We start from the raw sequence: 26,568 nt of genomic DNA, 5'->3' as shown, positions 1-26,568 counted from the left end.
GAAAATTAATGTGCATTTGCAGAGGGATTCATCTATTTATTTAAAACAGAGGGCATGCCTCTGAAACAAGACAATGCAATCCCACAGTCAGTGACAGTTCTACCTTTGCACTGATGTAGAAGAGATAAGACTCTGCCCTTGAGTGTTTTGTTACCTTCTGGTCAAGAGTTCAAGATGATAAAAAAAAAAGCCCAACAAAACAAAAAACCCTGCAAGAAAACATAAAAGCCACAAACCATACCAGTTTCAATACAAACAAACAGGAATGTTTTCTTAAGCCTTTTCTACCATGGAAGGAGTGAGATAAGTGGACCTTTCATATGAGTGTTGTGAAAACAGCTGCAGGAAGATAACAAAAATTGAAATATATGTCAGATGGAACTGTAAGCTACTGGCATCTCAGGCTGCGACTGTTCCCACACCTGATCTGCAAGATGAGCAAACAAAAACATCTAACAGTGCTTCCAAAAATCAGCACCTCTCAGCTGCACAACTGGCTTCCTGACCAGGAGGGGTGGTGGCATCCCCTTAAGTGGAGGCTGAGTCCCAGAAGAGAGTGCCAAGCAAAAAGAGGAAGGATGGAGAAGGGAAGGAAAAGACACAAGAAGGAGGAGCAGTCTCCTTCCTGCTTGCTCTTGTGATAGAAAATCTCTCAAGGCTTCTGCCACCTGTTGTGTTTTCTAGTGGACATAAATTCCTTTACCACCCTCAAGAGCAGAAGCTCAGTGGAACTCAAAGATGCTTCAAGAGCTAAGCATGGCCCAATGCAGCCAGAGTTCCTACTGAGCACTAACAGCCCTGGGAGAACACCTAGCCCAAGGCTGAGGCACTGGAACTTCAGCAGGGCTTCGAGCTCCAGCTCTACCATGCCAAAACCCTCCCTGGATTTGGGAGAGGTGTTTTACATTCCACAGAACTCCACAGAAGGAAGGATGACCCACTCTTCTGCATTTTGCTCCTCACAGGAACTCATCTGCAGGCCTGCTGCAGCCAGGACCTGGGCAGACACACGAGAACTGCCCAGCACTGAGTCTCTGCTGCTGATGGGTGCTCAGGGGTGGAACTCCACAAACCACCAACGGAACATGAAAAGAAAGCAGCACCAAATTATGACTGTGGGAAAAAAAGAACAGATATGCCTGGTGCATCCTTCTTTTTCAAACACTCTTCTTTTTTTTTAACCTATGACTTAGTTTTTTCTAAAATATCCCTTCACATTGGGACAAAGCAATTTGTGGAGATGGAGATGCTCTCTGAAGCCAATATTGCACCTGTGACAGACCCAAGGATTTTTATCCACTTAAAAGTAGAGCAAGATGTTTCAAATTGAAAAAAATATATATAAACTGTCAATGAAAGTGATTTTTTTGCCTTTTCTTAAATCATCACCTAAATCAAACTAAGCAAAGTGAAATTAAAATAGGAAAGGGGAAACTTCAGCCAGACATTGGGAAGCATTTAACAACCTCATGCATCTTCCTGCTGGGAAAAGCTTTCCACAAGGAGGTCAGGGGCAGGGGAGTGAAGTCAGGCCTGGCTCCCAAGCTCAGGGCTGATCCAGCCCTGGCAGCCCAGAGCCAGGACAGGATGGGGGGTCCTGCCCAGCTCCTCCCAGCACGGAGCCCGGCTGACTTCATCGGAAGTGAATCCCCCTTCCCCTGCTCCCCCTCCGGCCCCCATTCATGTTGGGAAGGAGCCTGGCAAGCCCTGGGGGGATTACAAGGCAGGGGAAGCAGGAGGTTAAAATGCTCTGAGGCCCCTTTCAGTCTGAAAGACAAAGTAATGGCGAAGCTAAAACAGATGCTTTGCTGAAAATAAAGAGTGGTTTGCACAATTCTCAAAGAGAAGCCAAAAAATGAAAATACTATGTACAGTCCCAGGAAACGGAAAGCATCCTGTTCTTATGAATAGCTACAATAGTTGTGTCTACAATAACATTATTGCAGCATTTTGAAATGATGCTAAAAAATAATGTGCGTTATTTGAAGGATAAATTTGAGATGGTACAAAAAGGAGATCATGCTGCTGAATGTGATGTAATGAAAGCCCTGAGTTAAAAAACATATGTATTTACAATTTACTTCCATGAGTGATACAAGGGGAATTGACAAGACCAGCCACCCAGGCACAGAGACAAGACACATTTAAATGAGCTCTCCACAAACACAGCAAGAGATACCAAGACAAAGCCATGGAGAGATTGTTAGCAAATGACCCTTATAAATGTAATCATTGTTGACTCCTGTTGCATTTGGTAGGCTGACCTGTTTCCCTCAACAATCAGAGAGAAGTGATATTCTGAGAGAATATTTCTGTAGGTTCACTAACATTTTATCAGGGTATTTTATGGTGTTTTGATCCAGCTCACCTGTGTAGGTGAAGGGATGCTATACTCAGGCTCTGGGCTCAGTCATTCCTCCACTTTTCTACTGAACCTGCCACCTCAGCAGTTGCCAGCAGTGTCTTGGCACAAGCATGTCTCTGCTGCTGAATGGACTGAAAATGTCATATTTCTTCCCTCTCAATTAATGCAAATGGATCAACTGAAATAGGAGATCACAACTTGCAGGATTTCAAGAATCACAAAGTGTTTTGAGTAAGAAGGGAGTTTCAAAGCTTTATTTAGTTTCAATCCCCCCTGCCATGGGCAGGGACACCTTTCACTAGACCAGGCTGCTCAAAGCCCCATCCAGCCTGGCCATGAACACTTCCAGCCATGAAGCATCAATAACTTCTCTGGGCAGTGCCCCACCACCTCACAGTAAAAAGTTGCTTCCTTATGTCCAACCTAAACCTGCCATCTTTCAGTCTGAAGCCATTCCCCCTTGTCCTGTCACCCCATGCCCTTGTAAAAAGTACCTTTCCAGCTTTCTGATAGCCCCCTTAAGTACTGGAAGGTGCTCTATGATCTTCCTAGAACCTTCTCTTCTCCATGCTGAACATCCCAAGCTGTCTCTGTTTTACCTCACAAGAGAGGTGTTCCATTGGGACACCAGAGTAGATAAAGGCAGCTCCCCTGGAAGTGAGCCCACCTTTGGAGTTTGGGCTCTGTTTATTTATATATTTGATCAACACCTCTGGATGCTGCTTCAGAATGGCTAATGGACTCTGATTGTCTTCAGTCTCTGGAGCTCTAGGCGAGGAGCAAGTCTGCCAAGTGAGGGAGCAACACAACCAGTAAGATTTGTCTCTACATTGTGTTGCTTTCCAGAAAGTTTAAAACACCTGTGCAGCTGTCCTGGGACCTGCCAGTGACACTGTGCTGCAGTTGCTCTGCAGCTCCTCACACCAGAGCCTGCCTTACAGGTTTGACTGACATTCACTGGCTACTTAGGCTGAATTCAAGGGTCTTGAACTTGGGCACTTCAAGTCATCTCTCAGACCACTACCAGCACAGCTTTCCACAGACTTCCACTCTCTGTCCACAGGTGATTTTTCATCCCCAGGTTGAAGCCAGACTAGTACAGAAGTGAGAACCCCTCTGTGATGCTGACTTTTCATATAAAGAATGGGGGAAAACAGCAAAAAACAGAAGAGGAAAAAAAAGGAAGGAGGAATGAAAAAAAAAAAGACAAGAAAAAGGAAAATAAGGGAGAGAGGGAGAGAAGGAGACATGGAAAAAGGGATGGAAAGAACAAAAGGGCTGGGTGGGATGACTCTGGTATGGTTCAGGCACTAATCCAGCACTTGTTCACCTGGCATACTGCCCATGGAGAACAGGCACTGCATTAGGTAGCCGGTCTCCTGCACACTGCTGGCCCCAGGCTTTAATCTTCCTCCTGCACAGACGGCCCCATGATCACATTTCGAGCCTTATAAATTATTTACATCAGATATGAGGAAGCAGAGACATTAGAGATGGAAAAGATGCACCAGTCCATCCCCTGGGGAAGAGAGCTGGATCCTTCCCCGTGTCACACGAGCAAAGCAGTGATGCTCTGTCTGTCCTTAAGAAGGTGTTTTGCTACTCCATGCCCTCATCAGGCTGAATTTCTTCATGAAGCCTTTGCATAAATTGCCTTTATTTTGACTTCTAATCCCTTCCTTCTGGCATTACCACCTGCCTGCATCCTCTGCAGCTCTCTGGAGTTGTACAGAATCACTAAGACACCTCCTTCTTGAAAGTTTGCCAAAGACATGAAATATTTTGCAAGGCCTAGTTAAAGATACCTCCAAGAATAACCTGGCAATTGAGTACTTTAAAAAATGAAAATCAGACTAATTTTGAAAAAAGAGGACTTTCAGCTAGAACTTTGCTCTTCCTGCCTTCACTCCCAGAGTGGGAGAGCAGTTGCTAGCTAGGGATGTGGTCAGCAGAAAAATATTTCCTGAGCTATGGACTGACTGCTTTGTAAAGTTTCTCCTGTAGCACCAAAGTAAATAAAGAATGCCAGAGCAGCTTCATCCTTCCTCCCACAATGCTTAGCCAGCTGGAGTTTGTGGGACGGGGCAGCACCCATTCACCTGAATGCTTGGCAAAGTCCAAAAACAAAAGCACAAAATAACTCAGTCCCCATCCCTAAAACCACATTTTAAGAGCTAACTCCCTCCTGACAACTGAGATAGAGTACATAAAGGAGTGTGTCATGCTTTGAACTCCACGGTAATTCACCTCCTTGCCAGGATTTACACATTCTTTCTGTTGGCTCCAAGAGTTGCCAACACTTCCTTCACTTACAGGGCTTCATGCAGATGAAAGACTCCTGCTGAGAGTTGTCAAGATTTACTGCAGTTTTGGTTCAGATCAGGAAAGCACTTCCACGTGCTCCTAAACACTGCCCAAGTCAAGGGCACCCGGCTGCACGCTCCGTGCTCAAAAGCAATCAAGAGGAACCCCTTTCTTCATTGGAATAAAAAGGCATGGAGAATCTTAATTAGAGCTAGATGGAAATTACCTAAATGAGCTGCTTGTTACTGTGACAAATCAGATGGGAAGATAATCAAGTACAAGACACGAGGACAGAAACTGGATGGGGAAAAGCTGGCACTTGAGCAAGCACAAGGTGCAGGACACAGGGCTTGCTCACAGCACCTCTGAAAACAGGCTGTTTTCAAGACACCAAAGTCAGAAAGGAGAGGTTCCCAGGAACTTTTACTGAAGACTCCCCTTCTAAAAGATGTATTCTGGCTTGCTTAAAATGGTAGGAACCAAGCCAGTCTGCTTTTCCCCCATGTGTAATGCATTTCTGCTGGCTTGTCCTGCTCTGCTTGCATAGGCCTGTGCTGGTACTAGGAAGCCCTAAGCATGGAGCAGAAGTTTTGGAGGCTCCCCTATACTCCACAACTCATACCTGGCTGGCAGTATCTATGATGAACAGATTTATGGATATGAGTATTTGGGAATATTTGGAAATTCAGCCTGTTCAGTCTCCATTCCCATACTCCCAGAGCTACACATGGGACATCTGATAGCCACCATCAACTGCAAGAGAGCTGTAGCTGCTCCACAGGCTACTACATCACCCATGGCTGCACCAGAGCAGGAGCAGCACTGGGCACTAACTATGTTCCAGCCATGTGTTAGGGCCAATTCAACCTTCCCATTATGTGTGTCAGTCTAACCCAGATAATGGTTTCTAGTAAGAGCCTGCGGGTTCCAGGATGACTGTGCCTTAGCAGCTTCTAGAAAAAAAAAATTACCTCAGCTGACAAATAAAATGACAGGTTTTGCTTTTTTTTTCCAACTGCAAACTCAGTCTGGGAACTGAAAGCAAAGATGTGAGCTCTCATCACCTCAAGCACTGCCACCCAGCACGTCACCTCGACAAGGCTGCAGTGTGCACGGAACTGGGCATGCTGGGTGTGTGGGGCACATGCCATGATGCCATGGGTGCATGGGCTACATGTCAGGGGTGTGCAGCATGCTTCGTGTGAGTGTGTAGGGTGCATGCTGTGCACATGCAGGGTGCACCCCACAGGCATTTGGGGTGAACTCCATGGTGGGTATGCTGCCAGACCCAGCTCACCGAGGTTATCTGTGACAATTCAGAAGTCACAGGCAGACACGATGCCTGAGACAATGGTCAGACAGTGTGTGCACTTGGCAGTTGGAGGAAACCCCCTCTGCTCTTTCTTTTAACAAATCAAACGTGATCCCGTGATTTTATTAAAGGCAGGCATCCAGTTGGACAGGCCAGGCTGACAAGTGGGAGTTACCAGCTGGTCACCTCAGATGGTCACTAGTCCTACACACAGCACTTCCCCATAATCTCCCCAATCCCCCACGGAGGCAACTGGCTATTCCCACAGGACAGGAGATCACAGCACCCAGGGCAAACAGGCAACAAACAGCCACCTCAGCAGGAGCCAGGTAAAGGGGAAAAGCATGACTGTGGTGCAATGGCATGCAGACTCTGCTGGGGAGCAAAGCCCAAGGGCCAGCTGGTCATCCAGTGCCCTGGAGACCTCCACTCCAGCATGACCTCAGGGCAGTGGTTGCTCAACTGCTGGTGCAGGGCCAGGGCTGATGGGCAGGCCTGAGGTTGCTCCACTGAGGTCAGGGTGACTCAGCATGATTCAGGGGGAAAATGGTGAAAAGGTCTGAAGGAAGAAAGACCCAGCCCACATGTGACAGCATCTACAGGTGCCTGGGACCCCCATGCTGCAAGCTGTGATGGATGCTGGGCTGCACCATCAGAATGCAGGAGGGAAGACAGAGAAACACCTGAAAATCAGGCTGTGGGTGCTGTTTCAAGAGGAGGAAGGTGGCTGCACATGCCCAGAGGTGCCATCCATGAGAAGGGTGGCACCGTCCTGCTCTCTGACCCCTGCCCTACCTTGGAGATGGGGCACCCCGAGGATACTGCACCCATCAGCCCCAGCATTTCTTGACAGCTGCTGCAGATGGCAGAGGAGCCTCCCCAAGGAGCCACTTATAGCACAGCCTTGGCCCACAGCCACACCACAGAGGGCTGCTATCTCTGGGCATCTCATGGGGCACTGCAGAAAGCAGTGCTGGTGGTTTGGCTCTGAAATAAAGTGGTCTTCCATGGGCAGCATCACTCAAAGATGAGTCCCACGCTTGCAAGAGCATGCCAGGATTGAGCCAGGAAGGGTGCAAACAGTGGGACTTTCAGCCACAATGTCCTCACTGACTGTGCTGGCCATAGCCACCACTCTTATACTGACCTAAAGAATGGTTTCTGCTGGACCATGGGGCTTGACCTCCTGCTGTGCATTACAGGGCTGGCACAGGCCGGCTGGAAGATACTTGTAATTAAAAGGGAAGTGAAGTACCTTGCCATGGTCACAGATAAACTGAAAAACTCCTTTGGGACTACCTGGCAGAAGAAACTGATGTTTCTCTCAATGTTGCACATTGAATCCCTCTCCATCAAAGATGGCATTTTAGCAGATTTATTCTGATCTGTGAAGATGACCCTGCCCTTAGTACAACACTACAAGAGTATTGTTGTGTGGAAGACATTCCCCTGTGAGGAAAACCACACGGTAATTCAGAGTGCCTTTCCTAGGAACCTCTTACAGGAAGTTTGACCATGCTTGGGTGGCTGGGTGGGGAGCCAATCTTGCTTCCTGCCCAGCAGGACTCCTAGGAGCACACTTGCCTTTGTGGACAGTGCTCAGTTAGGGGAGTTCACCAAGGCCACTCTCCATTGAGAGCTTTGTCCAGATGCACTGCAGAAGCTGAACATCCCATGCTGTCAGTTCTGCTCTAAGAGGCAAAGACAAGGCACAAAGAAGCTGCTTGGGCTTGGTGGAAGAAGCTTCTCTGTCTTTCTCCTACCTGATAAACACCCAGACAACCCCTTGACTCATCAGCAGCTACCAGGTTAACCTCCAAAGACAGAAATGGAAAAAGGAAGGAAAAGAACCTGTCCTGAAAGAGATGGGAGGACGGAGAGATGCAAGCTCAAAGTCTGGAGAAAAGCTCTTGCTGTCAGCAGGAGGGGATGGCTTTTCACATCACAGAACTGGAAGCAAAGCCTTTGTCCAGTGGGAGAAAAGAGTCCCTGGATGTGAAGCCTAAAGTTATCAGCTGTGCACACAAGGACTTCTAAGTGAAGATGTATTTGCACAGCTCTAAGATGCCCTGTTTTAGTCACATGAACAGTCTCCCTTCCCCTCCTCAATCCCACATCCTCCCAGGCACACAGAAAATCCTCAGAGCTTCGATCTGCAACAAAACCTTGACACAAGCACCTCTGACCTACAGACACAAATCCATTTACTGCTGGGCTGAGAGGCTGGACAAAGAGGAGTGGTGTCTCAGAGCTGGGTGCCAGGGCCACTCTCTGATTCAGCAAAGCCCCTGATAAGAAATGTCATCCTCCATTCAGTAATTTTAGTCCATGAGATAAAAATCTCTATCAGTCTCAAACATATGGCTGGCTGCAGTGCATGCAGCAAAATGAGACGGGTAATTTATTTGCTTGTGCTAAGAGCACTCCCAGACCCAGAAAAGCTGATGCAATGAAATAATAAGTGCCAAATTACACTCTATTCTTCTTTGGAGACCTGGAAGAGGCTCCTGTGAGATACAAGGGGTTCTATCTCTCTCCTTTAAGCATCAAGCCACCAAGAAGACAACAGTCCCTCCTACATGACTGAAGACTGAGCTGCACAGCATTTTCTAAGGTCTGTTCTTCTCATTAAATCCCATTTGTTACACAGGAATTCACAGCCACAGATATGACTGGTGCTCTCTGTGAAGTGCCAGTAGATGCTTCCCAGGGGAAGAAGTAGAGGGGTTAAATGATAGAATTACACAGGACTGAGGGTGAAATCCAATCTCCTGGTCATTGGAGCAGGACCATCAGCCCACCAGGTGCTGTGATGTCCCCTGGCTGAATCCAACTTAGCACCTCTGATTTAGGTGACCTCGGCTAATCCATATAAACACAACACTGGGGCCAGAGGCAGCATGGCTTGGGTTGCTCAGAGTAATGAGCTCCATAACCTGAGCACAACAGGAGCATCTGATCCATGGGGACAAATGGACCTAAAGGACACTCCCAAGAAACACTTAGCACATTTAACCACTGGATTCTGCAAGGATCTCCTGAGAAAAGCTCATTCCCAAAGCACTCTTTCTTATACTCTTTCCTCTCTTAGCTATCACCAAGAGAGATATCAAACTAGATGGTCTCGCTCTTCTACAGCCACTTCTACTCCCTTTCATCTTCAACAGTGTGGCTGCTGTTCAATGTGTATCACACATTTTGTCACCTCACCTTTAAATGGGGGAATTTCAATGCAAGATTAACATCTAAACATCCACTCTGAAACAGAAACTTTGGCTTAACGAACAAATACTTAAATTTGGTTCTTCCAAGGAACTGGGCCAGAGCCAGACTTTGAAAGAGTCCTTCATCTCTCTGATTCAAATCTGCTTTAGAAATGTAGCAGCTACACATTTAGTCATAGATAGTCTCTTCACAGATGTGAAACCATTGTTGCTTCCCAGACAGTGGTACCTTCCCACCACATCTACCCATGTCACTAGCATTTTCACTGGAAAAATCAGCAGTTAAACCAACAGCTGAATGAGTCACAGAGATTAAAAACTTCTGATACAAAGTGATGGTCCTTCCAGCTCAGTGCTGAGACATGAGGGTGAGGGACAGCCAGGAAATCTCTGATCTGAGGAGAAGGAGGAGATTTTCACCTCAGTGGAGTTCAGTTCAGCATTTTTCATCACTGCCAAATTTATTAGGGCATATTGCCATGACAGTATAGGTCCCCATGCACACACTGGCATGGCCTTCATGGTACCATCACACACACCACACATACTCAGAGGGAGAGTCTGATGAACCCTTTCCACCCTCACCACCATCCAGCCTTCAGAGTGCACAGAGTGCACCAAGTGCAGCAGAGGAAAGCTGAATGTCCCCCATGCCCATGGAGCTGTACTGCTGCTAGAACAGACCAAGCCTGGCACCCCTCTGTCATCCTGGCCAGCCTTCTCCTCCAAGGAATGCTTCCAGCACTCCAGAGCCCAGGGTCCAACATGGGAGGAGCCATGCACGTTTATGAGGAAAAACATTTGCAGCAGGAAAGAAGCTAAAAACTAAATCAAGCTTCAACTTTCTTTTCCACAACCTATGATTTTCAGTTCTCTGAAGGTAGTAAACTGGAAACAGGTAATTTCACTCTATTTTCTGCCTTTCTCCTCTTGTGGCTTTGGACAAAGCAATGTGAAAGCCCATACATTTCAGCTCCCTCTGTATCTCATCAGTTTGGAAAACACATCACTGTCCTGCTCTAGAGCTACAAAGAGTGCAGTGCAAACAGTGTGAGGGACTTGTCATCCTCAATGCCAACAACAGAGCAGCAAGATCCTCAGGCATAAAGCAAAGGCACAAGTGGTCTCCAGAAACAGCACATTTAATATGTGTCTGTGTGTGTGTGTGTGTGTGTGTGAGCAGAGATGCTTGAAAAATTAAGTCTTAGCTATGTGGACAACTAAGGCAGTCAAGATTTGTTGATGATTTTCACATGAAGCCTGCTCAAGGCATGGGTGATGCAGGACACAGGAAGTGGCCAGGGAACAGGACAGAGACTGGGGACAGCAGGAGAAACTACTCAATGCATGGACTCATTACTCATCTCACTTCTTGTCTGATGGATATTTCAGTGAGGTATGAAGGAAAGAAAATGTTTTGCATTTGTTTGTTGGTTTTTTACCTTGTTAAAAAGCTTCAGTCCCACTCTGGAGGTCAGGAAGCTGGCTTGTAGCATCACCTCTTCTCCTTCCTCTTGTATCTTCCCCTGGGCACACTCTTCCCAGATAAAATCTGTCTCTAAACCAAGATGTGTATGCCACACTTTTCTCCTTTTGAGCACTCCTTCCAAGAGCAGCAAAGCATTGGTTTTCATTACTTGTGTAAAGCAGCCAACTCCATTCCATCTCCTTGTGTGACACTGGAAATATAAATTTAATTTCCTCTGTCCCCAAAGTCTAGGGGAAGGGTTGCCTGGCAAGTTCAGAAAGTCTTCTGAAATACTGTAATCCAACCCAAATTGCAGCTCATCAGGTTTCATCTTCCAAACAGTGGATAGACCTATAAAGAAAACACAGTTTTAATATCTGGATCAGGAGAGATTGACACATCTTCAAGTTTTATACAAGATTTCTATTAGTATCAAGAGAGTGATACTGGTTCACCCATCAAAGTACACCCTGACCTTGCAGTACTGACAAAAGAATATCTTGTTGTTGCCTCAAGATGCAGCCAATGGAAGGTACTAATCTAACTGAGATGAATAAGAGATGTCAAAGAAAAATACTTGTTGGATTTAAAGATTTTGTTGGTTTTTTTTCTACCATTCTGAATGAGTGGAAAGAAATATAAAAAACTTGAAATTTTGAAAGTTGCTGAATTGAAACTCATTTTGACTTGAAATACTTTGTTTCAGCAGTTGGAAAATTTCCCTTTGGAGTCCCAAACTTTTACATTTTGTATTATAACTTCCATTAGAAACAAAGACTCCTTTCAAATACAAGCCAAAATGGAGTCAGAAAGTTTAGGTGTACTGTCAGTAGCCAACCCTCTCCAAATTTTACTACACTTTCCCCAAAAAGGAGGATTACTGAGGCTGACTGTCTCCTGAGGGTGCATTCAACTGCAACATCACAGGGGATTAGTGACAAAGTAACAGTCAGCTCAAATGCTGACAAAGGAAACTGTAATCAAAGGTACTGTAATCAAATTAAGTGGATTTTAATACACAATACAACACAGTTAGCTTTACATGTAAATTCTACCCTAAAACAATGTAAGTGTTCAACTGCAGACTGTCACAAACTAGCAAAATGACTACACTGTGTTGATTAATATGAATGCAGACATTGCTCTGCTGGGTATAACACACTGCTCCACTGAGGAGGTAGGTACAACTCCAGAAATCAGATTTAGATTAAATTCTAAGTTTTATCAAAAATAGCCATTTTTTTGTGTGCAGAGAGAAATGGAAACACAGCATTTAGGTACTTTATCTAAACTAAAGACTTTCATGATGTCCAGGAGCTCCTCCACTGGACACTAGCCAGGCACAAGCAACCCAACCTGAGCAAGAAAGAAGCAGCCTTCATCTGTGTTCAGGGGACATTTGAAAGAGACGGAAAATAAACACAATGGAGATGTCCACAAGGTTTCTTTGGGTGGGAAGAGCTGCAGAAGAAGAGGCCAGCAGCCCTATCCCATTAGGGAGGACCTGCAAACTAACTCCAACCCAGCAAAGAGAGGATTGCCAGGGTGGGCCAGTGACATAGAAAGTCAGGTTTAGGAGGCAGCTGGGAATAACTTGTAATTTAGCCTCATAAAAGAAGAGCCCTCTAATATTAATGGAAGCTTGGTCCTGCCCAGATTTAATGTTCCCACTTACAGAGACCAACAGTGAAGTGAGGGCCCTGCCCATGGCAGAGGGGTTGGAATAGATGATCTCTACAGCGTCTTCCAGGCCTTTCTATCATATCATTCTATGAGAAGCAGGAAAGTTGGTCTATGCTGCAGAAGAAACCTCTTCCTTGAGTGCAGGATGTGGCACAGGAGGTACAAAGCCACTGATGCTCAAACACACCTTGGCTAGGGAAGCCAAGCAGCGTGGTCCATTGCCAGAAGAAACAAGATCATAGCTGGTGTGGTGGAAGCAAATGGCTCTGCACTGCCTGGGAGCATGGGGGTACAGCTAACAAGGTGGCAACTGGAAACAAGATGGGCCCCAAGCCATGAGGGTGGTAATGCATCCACAGCTCCAGAAATGTGTCAGCAGAAATGCTGCTTTCTGTGTTCACGTGACAAACATTTAGAAGCCATGCTGTCTCTCCTGCTCCAAGATCTGCAGTGCTGTTTCAGCATCTTTACTCTCTGAAGGACCACACATACAAACAAGGTTCTGCAGGCTCCTCTGGGGCTGTGCAATGTCCACCTTCATCCTGTGAATCACCGAGCTGGGCCGCTCTCTGACACGTAACCAAGAGCGCTGGATGGCCCTTCCTTAGCCAGCTCACGGTGCTGTGTCACTCATTAGAGAGAAAGAGGCAAAAATAGGATGAGACGTACACCTTTGGGCCATTCATCTCACAGGCACCTACCACACCAACATCTCCTTGCAGAAGGGCTTTGCCACACCCCAACCACACGTTTCCATCTTCTTTCCCCATTTTAACCTGCATAACCTCCAACGTCACCCCATCATCCCTGGAGGGAGGTGACAAACCAGCCTTCACATGGGGAGATGAGATTCTCTTTTCTTCAAAGACCTTGTGGCTGCCATGACCTTTCCACATCAGTAGCTTGCAGTGAGCACCACAAACTGGTCTGCTCTGAAGACGTGCTCTCTGTGACACAGAAAATGAGCCAGCAGTAGAAGTCATTGGGGAAGAGGGAGGAAGAACAGCGTGATGTAAGGAGCTGCTCACCAGATCTGAGTCCATATTGGAAGGGCTGTGACCCAGGGCTTGGAGTGTGCAGCCTAGAAAGACTGCACAGCTCAGGGCACTGGGAATTATGGAACATTATCCTCAGGCTGCTGGCAATGTTCCCGTGGGCAGGGCACAAGGCTGACACAGTGACATTAAAAGCACAGCTCCCAGTAGTATCCTGGCTGCCCAAAGCCCTGGCATGAGGCAGCTGAGCTGTCCCAAAGCTGACCCTCCCTGGAGGAACAGCACATGCTGACAATCCTGGCACAGGGATTAGCAAGGCAGTGCTGAAGTGCTAAACAGATACAACCAGGGAAAGAAACAGCTTCCCACTAATGAGGGGACAGGCAGGAGTATCTCCTCACACAAGGAGAGCTTGTGTGAGCCCTGCTCTCAGCTGAAGTCAGTGTTCAGACAGACAAATGTCTTGGCCACATGGCTGAGTTGCAACAGCACAGGTACACAGTGACCTGTAACCAGGCAAACCTGGGGCACAGTACTTAAAATTACATGCAAGATTACTTCCAAACACCCTGCATGAATGGTAAAAGCAAGAATAATTTGGGTTACAGTCTGGATTGCCTTCCTTTCCCACGCTTCCTTGGCAGCTGGCTGTCCTTGCTTTTGCTGCTAAACTTCCCCCTCCTCCATTTCTGCATTACTCATAAATTAGCATCACACACAGCAGCAGGCAGTAAAACACAGCAGCAGCACTGCTGAAGGCATTGACTTCAACAGTGGCTTAAGCAGATGTGCTAAGGAAACATCTGGATGATATTACCAAAAGGCTTTCTAGGTTCCCCATCAGATCAACACCTCTGTTTCCTCTGAATCATTACACATAAGAAACAACATAGAACCAATAATAAAAACATCTCAGTTGGAAATACACTTAACTCTGTGTCTAGTACCTAGAAATTCACCAGCACTGACCCAAACCCCAATGGGAGCAGCCAGTCCATGACCCCCAGGCAAGAAGCTTCGTGATGAGCTTTACACTACATAGCCAGCAATGACAGGTTTGACTGGCACAGTGCTTGCAGGTTAACTATCTTCACAGGAGAAAACAATCTGTGAAGATCCAAAGAGGTCAAAAAAGCCTGCAGAACTTTGGAGCCAGTGGTAGGCATCGGTCCTGTCCCACCATCCACTAGAGATCTCAGTGTTATTTCCCCCTTGTACACTACTTTCCTTCCTCCAGCTCTGTAAAACACATTCCTAGCAGCTCCCAGTTTTGTAAAGATTTTTGACGTGTGGCTGGTACAGGGAGAAAGGTTGGACTAAAACTCCTTTCAGAATAAAAAAAAAAATAATACATCAAAAAGATTAAAGAGATGTTTGGCATATTAAAGAAAGGGGTGCATGGAAACTTTTTAAAAATACAAGACCTACAGGACTGGCTGAGCTAAGAGGCATAATTAGCCCAAGGTGAGCTCACAAGGCAGCTCCATGGTGCCTGGCTCCACAGACCAGGGATGTCACGTACCAGCAGAGGCTCTGTTATCTTCAGGCCTTGGGCTGGCACAGCTGATGGGAGTGTGAGGTTTCATACCTGTACCCACACTTCAAGAATACTGCTGGAAAAACTGGAGAGAGTTCAGAGGACAACCACAAGAACAAACCTGGGCTTGTAGCGTGGAGCTCAAGGAAGTCAATCAAAGAGAAAGTTAAAAGGCACTTTGCAGCCTGTAGGTACCTGTCAGAAGAGTGCTCTCAGCCTGCCAGACAAAGGCATAACGAGACCAAAGGTTGAAAGTTGAAGTTCAACAGAAAACAAACCAGAAGCAACGATACCATTCTTCTACACTTCAAGTAATTAACAGAGAGAAAAGTCCTCCAACTGGCATGGCCAAGGATCTAGTACTGGCAATTTTCAAAATAAGATGGGATGCTTCCACCTTGCTTCTCTTGCTCCCCCAAAAATGTATGCTTGGTTGCATTCACAACTGCTGACTACAGAGTAGAAATTAATTCAAGGAATCTCTGTTATACAGCAGATCGGACTAAACAAGCACAATGTCCTTAAAGCCTAGAAATCCATGAGGAACAAAGAACAAGAGGCTCAGCTACTGGTGGTGTGAAGAACAAGCTGCCCCACTATCAGTGGCTGGGCTTGTACAGCCCCAGACATCCCTGCCCCATCCAAAGGTCCTCTGCATCCCATGACTACCCAGGTGTGGATTCTGAAGAGCAGCAACAGTGCCAGATTCATACCACAAGCAGCAAAACAAAATGCTGTTAAACCAAGAAATCCACTCTGATGTTTTTTCCCAGCTAAAAAAAACCAGGAAAAATCATATGCAGGCAAAAGTGAATTAAAAAAAAAATACCCCCACTGACCAGAAACAAAGCATAGCGTAAGAAATAAGCATTTTACAGTGAGAACAGTCACTCATTGGAATAACCTGCCCAGGGAGATGGCAGAGTCTCCATCACTGGAGGTCTCAAAGACACAACTGGACAAGGTTGCTGCAATCACCTTGGCTCCCTTTCCCACAAAAGACTGAACCAGACAATTCCTTCCAGTCTGGGCTGGTCTGTGGCTCTACGAAAGGCACACAAAACTTTCCTGACTACAAGCACTCGAGCCAGAGGAATGAAGCTCCCAGTTCTGACACTCTGAAACCACCCATTGATGTTTATCATAATTATGCTTGCAGGTTCCCTTTGTGCTTCTTGATTCCAGGATCTTCACATCTGCTGGGTTCCTCTAAGTCTCAAAGGCATACCCCAGGACATAGTCCCTGAATATATTCTCTCTCAAAGAGCTGGAAAGCCCTCCCTCAAACAGAAAGCAAATTTCACCTCCTGCCTGGTTTGTTTAAAGTTTTCATCATCATGGTACTGGTTCATGGTTGTGCATTTGCAATACCTTCCCTCATTCCTGCCCCTTCTTCCTTTAGGGCTTAAAACATGGGGGGCTCATTGTGACAGCCATAGGATTAAAAGGGTAACTAACCTGTGGCACAAAAATCAAGGAGCTGCTACTGCTTCCTAAGAAACCTGGAGGCTGCAGTCAGAATCCACCAACCTCCACCAACCCTAAACCTGCACTTGGTAGCTGGAAACTACAAGGGGAACCAGGGATAGGGATGAACTTTTGGGGCTGCAAAGTACAGCAATCACTCCCAAAGACTTTAGGACCATGGGGTCACCCAGTCTGAATCTTGCATAAGGGAGGTCACAAGTTTCATTCCTACCTTTGATTTGAGCAGTACTCCTAGTGTTTGCCTAAGCCCCACCTTCCAGGGAGGCATGCAGGCTCCATGCAAAGAGCTCAAGATATGGAGATGGTAAGTCACCTTTTTGATGGCTGGTTCAAATACTTAAAAGCCTTTGGTATTTAAAAAGGGCACTTTAACTCTGATTTATCTGCACTGCATTTGTGGCCAGGGGTGCCTGTGATATAGCTGCTGGCTGAGGGAGATGCTTTGCCTGATTTTCTCAGCTGTTCACAAATCCATCTCCAGGAGAAACCCTGGGGCCTCTCTTCCCCTGCAGACAGCCTGTCTTCTGCCTCCACCCTTTTTTCTGAATTTATATTAGCCAAAGGAGAAGAGGAGCTTTCAAAGGATTTAGCACAAGTGCCTGGCAGGGAATTGCTTCTGCGGTTGGCTGGTAAGCAGAAGAGGGGAGGAAAGGAAAGGCAAAGCAAACACTTTCATCCCCATTGTTTCCATTCCAAGGTGAAGCCACACATTTCTCCACACCCATTTCCCCCCACCCCCGAACATCTCCTGCTCTCTTACCAGCTTTTCCATATACTCACACATACAAGGCTGCCTTTCCCCAAATATCCTCCTCAGATACCTCACAACCACAATCACTCCTGTGACCCTGTGCCACTCTCCCACAGTCTCGTTAACAATAATTATTACCCAAGTTACTAAACCTGCTCCTCGGTGCTCACCTGTCAAAGGACAGCTCTAACCTGGCTGGCTAAGCAGCACTCACCACCAGGCAGGGAAACCTGGGCTGAAGAAGATGCTCACAGCAAACACATCCGATAGAAACAGGGATCACATTCCACTACCCAGAGTTGCATCTGCACAGAGAGCTCCTCTTGCCTACCCTAGCTGCCATCTGCAGCTCATCCCATTTGCATGGGCACAGGTTTCAAGAGCCTTGTACTGAAGCTTCAGCACTTTCACAGAGTCTTTGGTATTCAAAAGGTTTATTTTAAAATTGGGTTTGTTTATCTCTAAGCACAGATTAATTTCCAATTTATGTCAGCAAAAGAAAGACCAAAATGCAAAACAAAAATGAAAAAAAAGCTCGCCTGACTTGGAAGCCTAAAAATAGACCTGTGTATTGCAAAGAGTGAACTGTCAAGTAAAGGCTGTGGATTGAAGGTTCAAATGAATAATGTGTTTGTTTTTCCTGCTTCAATACTTTCCTGCTGTTATCACTGTACAAATAAGTCAGCACATGCTAATTACTCTGATGGCAATTTCCTGGGAACTGGCACTTTAGTATCAGGCCAAATTTATTGCCAAGCATCACAGACTAGTCCTCCCCCTGTACTCCCAAACAAACAAACAAGCCCAGCTGCCAAATCCCCCTGTCCTTTCCTTCATCACTGCAGACCCACCACTGCCAGCATGGTCCCACTCCTGACTCTAGCCTAGGCTGTAGGATCTGCCCTGAGGAACAAGTGTTTCTCAACAAGCCTGGTGAAACCTAAGGTGCTCATGTAGAACATTGATCTGGAAGTGCCAGAACTTGGACTTATATCCTTCAAGGCATCCCAACATATGAACAAATTGTGGATCCCAAACAGTATTTGTGCAGTAAAAGGGGTTTAATCTTGGGAGCTGAGAGTACAAGCCCCTTTTTGCAAGGCATACACATCAAGAGAGAAAGGATGGGAAGTGAAATGTCTGTGAAGTGCTTTTATAAGGCACCCAACAAACCAGTCTCAAGCCCCTTTTAGCCCAAAACCATCCCACAAGGCTAGCAGTTTATATTCATGGGTGAAATACATCAAAGAACCACCTAAACAATGCCTGTGGCTTCTGCTGCATTTTTTTCTCCCCCACTTGGTATTTATACAGCCATGGATTTGCACTGTAATTCAGTCAAATGCATTAGAGCAAAGATGAAGGAGGAGAGAAAAGAGGGGGGGAAATGCTATTACCTATGTTACATCCCAAGTGGCATTGAATTTCTGTATAAACCTTCACTGCAACCTCAACCCAATGCAGACTGTTTGCTGAACAAGCAATATAAACCCAGCATCCTCCTTTGTGGGCTTTTTCAGCTCTCAGACTTTTTTTTTGAAGGATGGTTGGATTGCTTTGGATTTATTGTATTATGATTTCTTTTCTGCTTTCCCTGTGAGGCAAAGGGTTAAGCAACCTTTCAGATCCTCCCTGGATGCAACTCCATGCATAACAAGAAAGCTTCTAGCCCAGTGAAAACAACTTGAAAGAGGAGCAGTGACCCAGCTACAGGCTTAAGTTTCAGGTCACAACACCCCTGCTCAAAACCATCCATCTTCCTCTGGCCACAAGTTTGCAGCCAGTCACCTCCCATTAGTGTGATTTGTCTCTAGGATTTGCAGGAAAACACCTTCTGGGGACTCAGCCATTGTTAGCATCCTCTCTTGCACAAGAGATGAGAGCTGTGAGCTAACAAGGGATGCTGCAGGTACACACTGATGCAGCATCCCCTTGCATCCAGTAATAAGTGCTAAAAACACATGGACCATTAGGAAAAATAAATAAATAAATATAAAAATAAACCAAAATGAAATTGTGAGCTTTGGTTTAATTTACTCTCAACTTCTGCGAGGAAATGGGTGTTTACAGCCCCTGTCAATCTGGGCACATGCACACCACATTGCATGGCAGAATCAAAGCTGTTTGGCTGGCACAGGAGCATCATGCTGCTCTTTTAAAAGCCCTGGATCAAAGGAAAGAGAGGGTTTGGTGTTACTGCACACTGAGTCAGGGAAACAGCAAATCTCAGGAGTACTACATGCTGGAAGAAGGCTGCAGAGAGGAAGGGTGTGCCTGTTCTCCCCTGCTCCAAAAGGGGTTCCCTCAGGTCTGTTAGAAATATTCACCTGCTTGACCACAGAACAGGGGGTGATAGAATCACAGAATGGTTTGGGTTGAAAGGGAGCTTTAAAGTCACATAGTTCAAGGCCCCTGCAATGAGCACGGACATCAATTCCATCTTCCCCTGCAATGAGCACGGACATCAATTCCATCCTCATGCTGCAGCAAAGATGCTGGTAAGCAACCCACTGCTGAGATCAGTCAGCAGAAGGTTCAAAACCCAGCTCCACACAAGCCAAACAGAAACATGGCTCCTGGGAGGGAGATCTTGGCTTATCTGGGGCAAGAAGGACAAAAAACCATACATGTGGCATCCAGCCCCAAGCCTGGCACTCAGCCCAGCTCCTCCCAACCTCACATCTACCAGAGCTGGCCTTGCTCTGAACTGATGCTAATAGAGAGCATCAGGATGGGAAGCAAATATAGAAAAAGATGAGAATGTGAAAAGATTTATCAAACACTCTCCCAACCTCTACCATTTTGTGCTGATAACTTTAAAAGCAAGAGCACAAAGGAACAACCTCTGTGTGCAGGGAACTGGGCACTGAGACTTTACCATTTATCACCATCAACCAAACTGCCCTGGGAAGTAGGGCAGGCACAAAGCCCAAGGAGGTTCCCAGTTCAGCAGCAACTCCCAAGGTTTCAATGTGATTAGGCTGGTGACTCTCCCCCACAAGCTTTCTGGCACTGGGACCAGCCCATGATATTGTTCCTATTAGTTCCTGCCTCTCAGCCATGCCAGGGCATGCCAGTTTGCCATGCGAGACTGCAAACTGGACTGGACAACCAAATCTACAGAATAGCAACCCAAGGGAAGGAAAAAATGTCAGTTGGATGAGTTCCCTGCTGTGAGTGTGTTCAGCAACATCCTTTGTAGTCGGCAGCCTGAGGTTGGTTTTGGGTGCAGCAGTGCAGAAGGACAGACAGATATTACACTAACACTGCTCAGCTGCTGCAGAGATGAACCACCGAATGCCACCTTGGGCTTTTTGGTTTTTAGTGACTAGCTGTATTTTTGTGTGCTATCAAAAAACTGGACTGAATTTGCTGAAGTGATCCCATTTCTCAGCTGACTGCCTTACTGTGTGGTCCTGCAGCACCAGAGGAACCAGCTAGAAACATCGACTGCAAACCAAAGGCAAGCTGTTTCTGACTAGGTGCTGAAGAGAGAAGCCCACAGCTGAAGCTTGGTATACACCAGAGACAATACAGGTGAGCTGAAACACTGTCAAAGGACATGACAAATTCCCTGACCAACAAGCTATGCAGGAATAACAAGATGCTGAGCCCGTCAAGTGTAGTTATCTTCTACTGCCTTGTATGTACTCGTGGGATGGATGAGTGTATTTATTTTAGTATTTGCTGAAAGTATTCACACTATGTCCCAAAAAATGCAAATATGTCCTTCAGTGCTCAGAAAGGCATGTCTTGTGGGAAGATTTAAAAAACCCAAAACTTGTTTTGCCTCTCCAGCCTGCTTTCAGACTGACATATCCTGCTGTTGAAGAGTAAGCACAGGTAGAGTCTGTATTAATTAGCACTAGCCTTTAAAAAGGTCCTGAGATACCCATTTAGAGAGGAATTTGTAGCTGAGCAATGTGAGTGCTCAGATCTCCCCTCAATGCATGCAACTATCCCTTTGTTGCTGGGCCAGCCTCTGTCCTCCACTCCGGCAGCTCAGCAACAAGGTCGGGGGATGCCCTGAACCCAACCTGCCCCTCTGGGTTAGCCAGGCTGGGGATTGCCCTCATCAAATCATTTGGGTTGTGAGAGACCTTTAAAGACCATCTACTCCAAACTCAAGTGAGCAGGGACATTAACTCGAGCAGGTTGCTCAAAGCCCAGTCCCACCTGACCTTTAATGTTTCCAAGAATGGCACATCAACCACCTCTCTGGGCAACCCATTCCTTCCTGCCCTCCTCCTCCTCCTTCTCCTTCTCCTCCAAGGAGATCAGTGAGCACCAAAGCTGCATCAGTCGCTGCACCCTGATAAAGCCAAAGTATAAATGATGACACAGTCAGTGGGAAGATGTGGGGACAAGATCATGGTGTTTTACCCAGTAACTGCAGTAATGCCAGGTAGTGCCATAGAGGAGCCACCTCTGGGGAGATTCTGAAGCTCAGATCTCTTCACTTGGTTTGGAGAGCGCACAACAACTCACTCCTTGTCTCTGGCACACATTGCTACCCTTCTTTCACTAGCAAAGTACTCAGTTTGGGATTTTGGGCCAGCCAGGGCCACCAGCTCTGGAAGAACCCTGGGGAACAGCAGCACAGAACTGGGAACTGCAACATTTTCCCTGAAGATGCCTTTTACCACCACAGAGTCCATGGGGTAACTCAGGGCATGGGATGAGATCCCCATCCCAAAACAGGGCATGGCTCCAATGGGGCACCTGCCCAGGGTCCAGCAAAGCAGCCCAGCACACGCAGGAAGGGCTCGGCCACCCAGGCACTGCCACTGTGCCAGCATTAATCGCCATGCCACAACTGACAGGGCTGCCAGCCACAGCCAGTGCCAGTGAGAGCAACCCCTGGGGAAGAAACACAGCTCTGTGTCCTGGCTTTGCAGCCCAGCTCCTACATGGAGAAACAAAACGAGAGGCACAGCTCACCCTCTCCAAGGAATACGCCCTTCCTAATGAGAGTCGACCCAGGAGCTATGTGGGAGTGGCGCCCATTCCCAGGCAGGCTTCAATGCCACTGAAAGCCAGTGATGGAGACAGGCAGCCTCTGAGAAAAGAGACACCAGTGGGAAATTTTGCTTTGATGCTGGCTCGTCAGCGAGCTCCGGCACCAGGGAGGAGGAGGAGGAGGAAGGACTGCCGGCTCTCGCGATGCTCCTCTGCATGTGCATACATGCAGAGCTGAGCTCAGCCAGAGATCCTGGGAGAGGGTTGCATCAACCGCAGAGCAAGTCACCAGCTGTGCCCTGCCTGACTGGGCAGCACAGGGCTGGCACAGCCTGAGCCCCACATGGCAGCCAAGCACCCGCCATTGGACAGGACGGACCGCGGAGAAGAGTTGGCACTGCAAGGACGCCACAAAAGGACCGTGTCGTACAACCGCCCATCGTCCCAAGATGTCGGTAGGAAAAACTCGATTATCTGTAGCTAAATCTGGGCAGAGTGCAGTGCCAGGACCTCTTCTCATCCCAAAGAGGTTATGTTCCAGGAGACACAAATATTTTTTATCGGCTTTGCCGCTGCTGTTAGCATAGTAATGATGTCAAGCATAACCCAGAGGCAGCAGCAAGGCTCAGGGTCTTGGATTCACGGCAGTCTTGACCTAGCTCTAGAAAGCCAACAGTAGCAGTGGGTTCAGAATAAATACAAAGGTGATACAATGAGAAGGATTTCCCAATTAAATTCCTGACACTTATATCCTCTCCCCCACCTCTTCTCCTTATCTTTTGATTTGCTACCGCAGATCCCAAAGCACTTAACAACTACTTAAGTGCTGTTAGCACCCATCATCCCGATGGAGAAACTTCCACTGGGTTGAGCAATCCTGAAGTTGCCCAACAACCCGTTGGGCGAGGAGAAAAGGAGAAAGCAGGACTGGTTGAGCACAAGTCTACCCATCCCTCTGCGCTGTCTTGCTGCAGGGTATGAGTTACCGGCAGGAGGGCAGGGCAGGGCTGTTACATGGCACAGCCATTTCCCAGGATAGGGTGTGCCCCACCTTTACAGGTGCTGGAAAGCACTGGGCACTCTCCCTGCTAAGGGGCTAATCGGAAAGGCATCACTTTTTTTCTTTTGTCTTTCCTAACTATAAATTTTCTGTGTTTAAAGCTCAGGAGTGCAGACCTCCTGCAGGGAGCAAGAGCTGTCAGGGCAGGTAGCAAATGTGGCTCAGTTTCTCCATTAATGAATAAGATAGATAATTGCAGGTGCTTACAAGCAAAACAAAACACAAAAAAATCACCAGGGATTTTTGTTCTGTGCTTACTATCCCAAACTCTCTGTGTCCAAGGTCTGAGTCATACAACTACACATTGAGGTGACTGGGAGAGGGCGTTTCAGTGAACCCGGAGCTGCCAGTGTGCGGACCTTGCCATACAGAGTCCCTGTTAAAGCAAACATGACCCTGAGAGTTGCCCAAAGGTTGCAAAGTTGGATCCCTCCAGCAGCAGCAGCCATATTGCCAGGGGCTATGGCTCTAATGGTGCTTGACTTATTGAATCACTTGTACAGGTGACCATGGAGGACACACCATGGTCAGCAGGTCCACCCTGACTGGAGGATCACTAAGACAGAAGATGATGCAAAGTATTTCTATTTGCTATATATATTCTGCAGTGTACTATCAAGGAGCTGCTTCTTCTCAGTCCAGGGCAGTGAATGTGTTAGGTGGAGAATGCAGACAGAAAAGTCTCTCACCTTGCCACAGACTTATTTGCTCTTCTTTAATTCCTTCACTTGCTCTAGTGGACCCATCTTGTCCATCCCATCCTCTCATCTTCCTCAGATTAATTCATTTGGCCTTCTTGTAAATGCTAAAATTACTGTACAAATGAACAATTAAGGGATTATCATTGTAGCTATTGAGGATTATGTGTCCAAGAGTCACACCTTCAGAGAAGTCCAACTTAAGCAAGAAGAAACTGGACAGGAACTATCTACTGATGATACCCAGAACTGAGTTTCAAAACTGAGGCTGATACAGAGCATGGAAGATCACCTCTGCCCTAGCTCTTGCTGTACAGCTGTGGACCATGGGCATGAAGCAGTTTAGTGACTTGACCGATATCCAGGCGTTGGGTATCAAAGCACTGCACCTGAGGATCCCAAATATGAGAACCAAGGGCCTAGAAAAACCTCTTGACCACTTAACTTTCCATGGCTCAGTCCTGCCAAGAGAGGGTTTAATTAACGTTTCAAGCACAAGTACAATAATAGACTCTGTCCAAATTCATCCCAGCTGCTGAAACACAATTAGTTTCATCTCAGCATCTAGGAACAGGCTGTCTCCTCTTCAGCCCTGTGCAGCAGGTGAAACCTTGGGGTGCCCAGCTGATGGCTGGGCCCCAGCTAATTAAATGAATTAGGCTGGTTCATTCTCATTACAGACCCTTCAAAACAGTGTCCTTTAAACAGAGACCTTGAAGCTACTTTCAATAAAACCTTCTCCATGTCTCTATGCCTCAACTGTACCAGCTTCTAATAGGTCAACAGGGCTATTGTAGCCATGGTGCTCACTTCTGCTGACTAATTCTCCAGCTGCCCAGCCTGTGCATCCACAACTCACTCACACTACTTGTCTTCTCATTAGGGATCCAGTGCTACCAGTTCCCTCAGCATCCCAGGCCCTTTCTGTGAAACTGCAGTGACAGCAGCAGCTGCTGCTCGCAGCCAGGTTATGCAGAGCACCACATTCCTCCTCTGGGAACAGGCAGCACGAATAAACCCAAAATCCGATTTTATTGCATCTTTCAAATTCTTAACAAGCCAACAAAAATTACTGCTGCCTTTTTATTTTTTTATTATTATTTCCCATTTTTAAAGTGACAAGGCTTTTTAAATCAATAGGTAAATTTTAGATGCTAGGATACTGTTAGGTGTGTTTGGGGATGGTTAATCAGAGTCATTAAAGAAATAATAATAATCATGACGACAACAGCATGAATTCCCCAGCAGGATATGTTAAGAGTGGGGGAGTGACTGTTGCTCTCTTCCCTGCCTAGAGTCAAGAGCAGAAGCACATCCATGAGTCTCTGCCCATGTCGGCACTGGGGCAGTCCCAGAAAGGCAGGGTGGCCCAGGACATGCAGAACAGGCTCTTTGGAAAGGTAGGACCATTCAAACCTCAGCCTAAGTCATTTGCAGGGCTTAGGGCTTGTCAGGGAGAAAGCAAAGCCTTTTTTTGAATCAGGCAGCTGCCCACAGCAGAGGAGTCTGGGAGGAGGTGTGAGCAGGATGGGATGCAAGATGGGATGCAGGGCAGGATGCAGAGCAGTGGTGGAGCGCATCCCAGCGGGAAGGGAAGCACGGCCCCGCTCCAAAGCATCCATCTGAACTTTGCCAAAGGCTCCAGCCTTCCTTCCCAGCACTGTGCCACACACATCTGTGTGGGGAGGGCCCTGTGGCAGAGAGCCAACTCAACAACTCAAGAGGTGCAATTATCATTAAAGCCAAGCAGGCTGGAGCAGGGGAGAGGAGATGCCCCCCTGCCAAATGAATAGGTTTAATGCTGCTCACATTCCTGCATTCCTCAGCTGAAGTGTAATGAATAAACCCTCACAAACTGCTAAAAATGAGGTGGTTTTGGTTAAGCTTTTCGAGTGTGTGTTTTGTAATCTTACACCTTTGCAGGCAGAGAGCCCTGCTATGCTGGTAATCTAGGAGCTGAGGTTTTCCAGAGCTGGCTTGTGTAGCCAGGCAGAGACATCAGCACATGCCTGTTTTATGGGAACAGCATCCCCATCACAAGCAGGGAGATGGGACAGAAAGCACTGGAGCCAGGCACATCCCTTCCCAGGCAGGAGTGCAGCAGGGGTCCCTGACCAGAGCACACACACAGAGCCACTTCTGACAGAGCAGGATAGTACAGCATAGCACTGGACAGGACAGGATTAGAATTGAATTGAATGGAATAGAATAAAATAGAATAAATAATTTCAGTTGGAAGGGACCTGCAACAACCAGTAGTCCAAATGCCTGACTGATTCAGGAGTGACCAACAGTTAAAGAATATAATCAAAGGCACTATCCAAATGCCTCTTAAACACTGGCAGGCTCATTGACTACCTCTTTAGGAAGCCTGTTTCAGTGTCTGACCACTCTACTGGCAAAGAAATGATTTATGATGTCCAGTCTGAGCCTTCCTTGATGCAGCTTTGGACCATTCCCACACATCCTGCTACTGGATCCCAGGGAGAGGAGCTCAGCACTGCCTTCTCCCCTTCCCCTCCTCAGGAAGCTGTTAGAGAGCAATGAAGTCACCCCTCAACCTCCTCTTCTCCAAACCAGACAAGCCCAGAGCCCTCAGACACTCCTCACATGACATGACTTTCAACAATTCCACCAACTTGGCTGCCCTCCATGGGACACATTCAAGGACTTTCACAACCTTCTAAACTGGTGGGGCCTAGAACTGCACACAGAGCTCCAGGT

The 26,568-nt window shown here is 46.9% G+C and overlaps 1 long non-coding RNA gene across 2 annotated transcripts in view; it reads right to left on the bottom strand.

Annotated features, from left to right (window-relative positions):
* The window catches only part of LOC135443398 (uncharacterized), an 87,906-nt gene that overhangs the window by 21,178 nt on the left and 40,160 nt on the right, over window positions 1-26,568 (bottom strand). The window contains exon 3 of one of the 2 annotated variants that reach the window (XR_010439006.1): window positions 10,648-11,024. This is a non-coding gene — a long non-coding RNA (uncharacterized LOC135443398). Of the gene's footprint in view, window positions 1-10,346; window positions 11,025-26,568 lie in introns of those variants that run through there. The other variant, XR_010439005.1, reaches the window with a different exon arrangement.

Source organism: Zonotrichia leucophrys, chromosome 2, assembly GCF_028769735.1.
Source record: "Zonotrichia leucophrys gambelii isolate GWCS_2022_RI chromosome 2, RI_Zleu_2.0, whole genome shotgun sequence".
NCBI classification, from domain to species: Eukaryota; Metazoa; Chordata; class Aves; order Passeriformes; family Passerellidae; genus Zonotrichia; species Zonotrichia leucophrys.
This window is presented reverse-complemented; position numbering and strand designations above follow the sequence as displayed.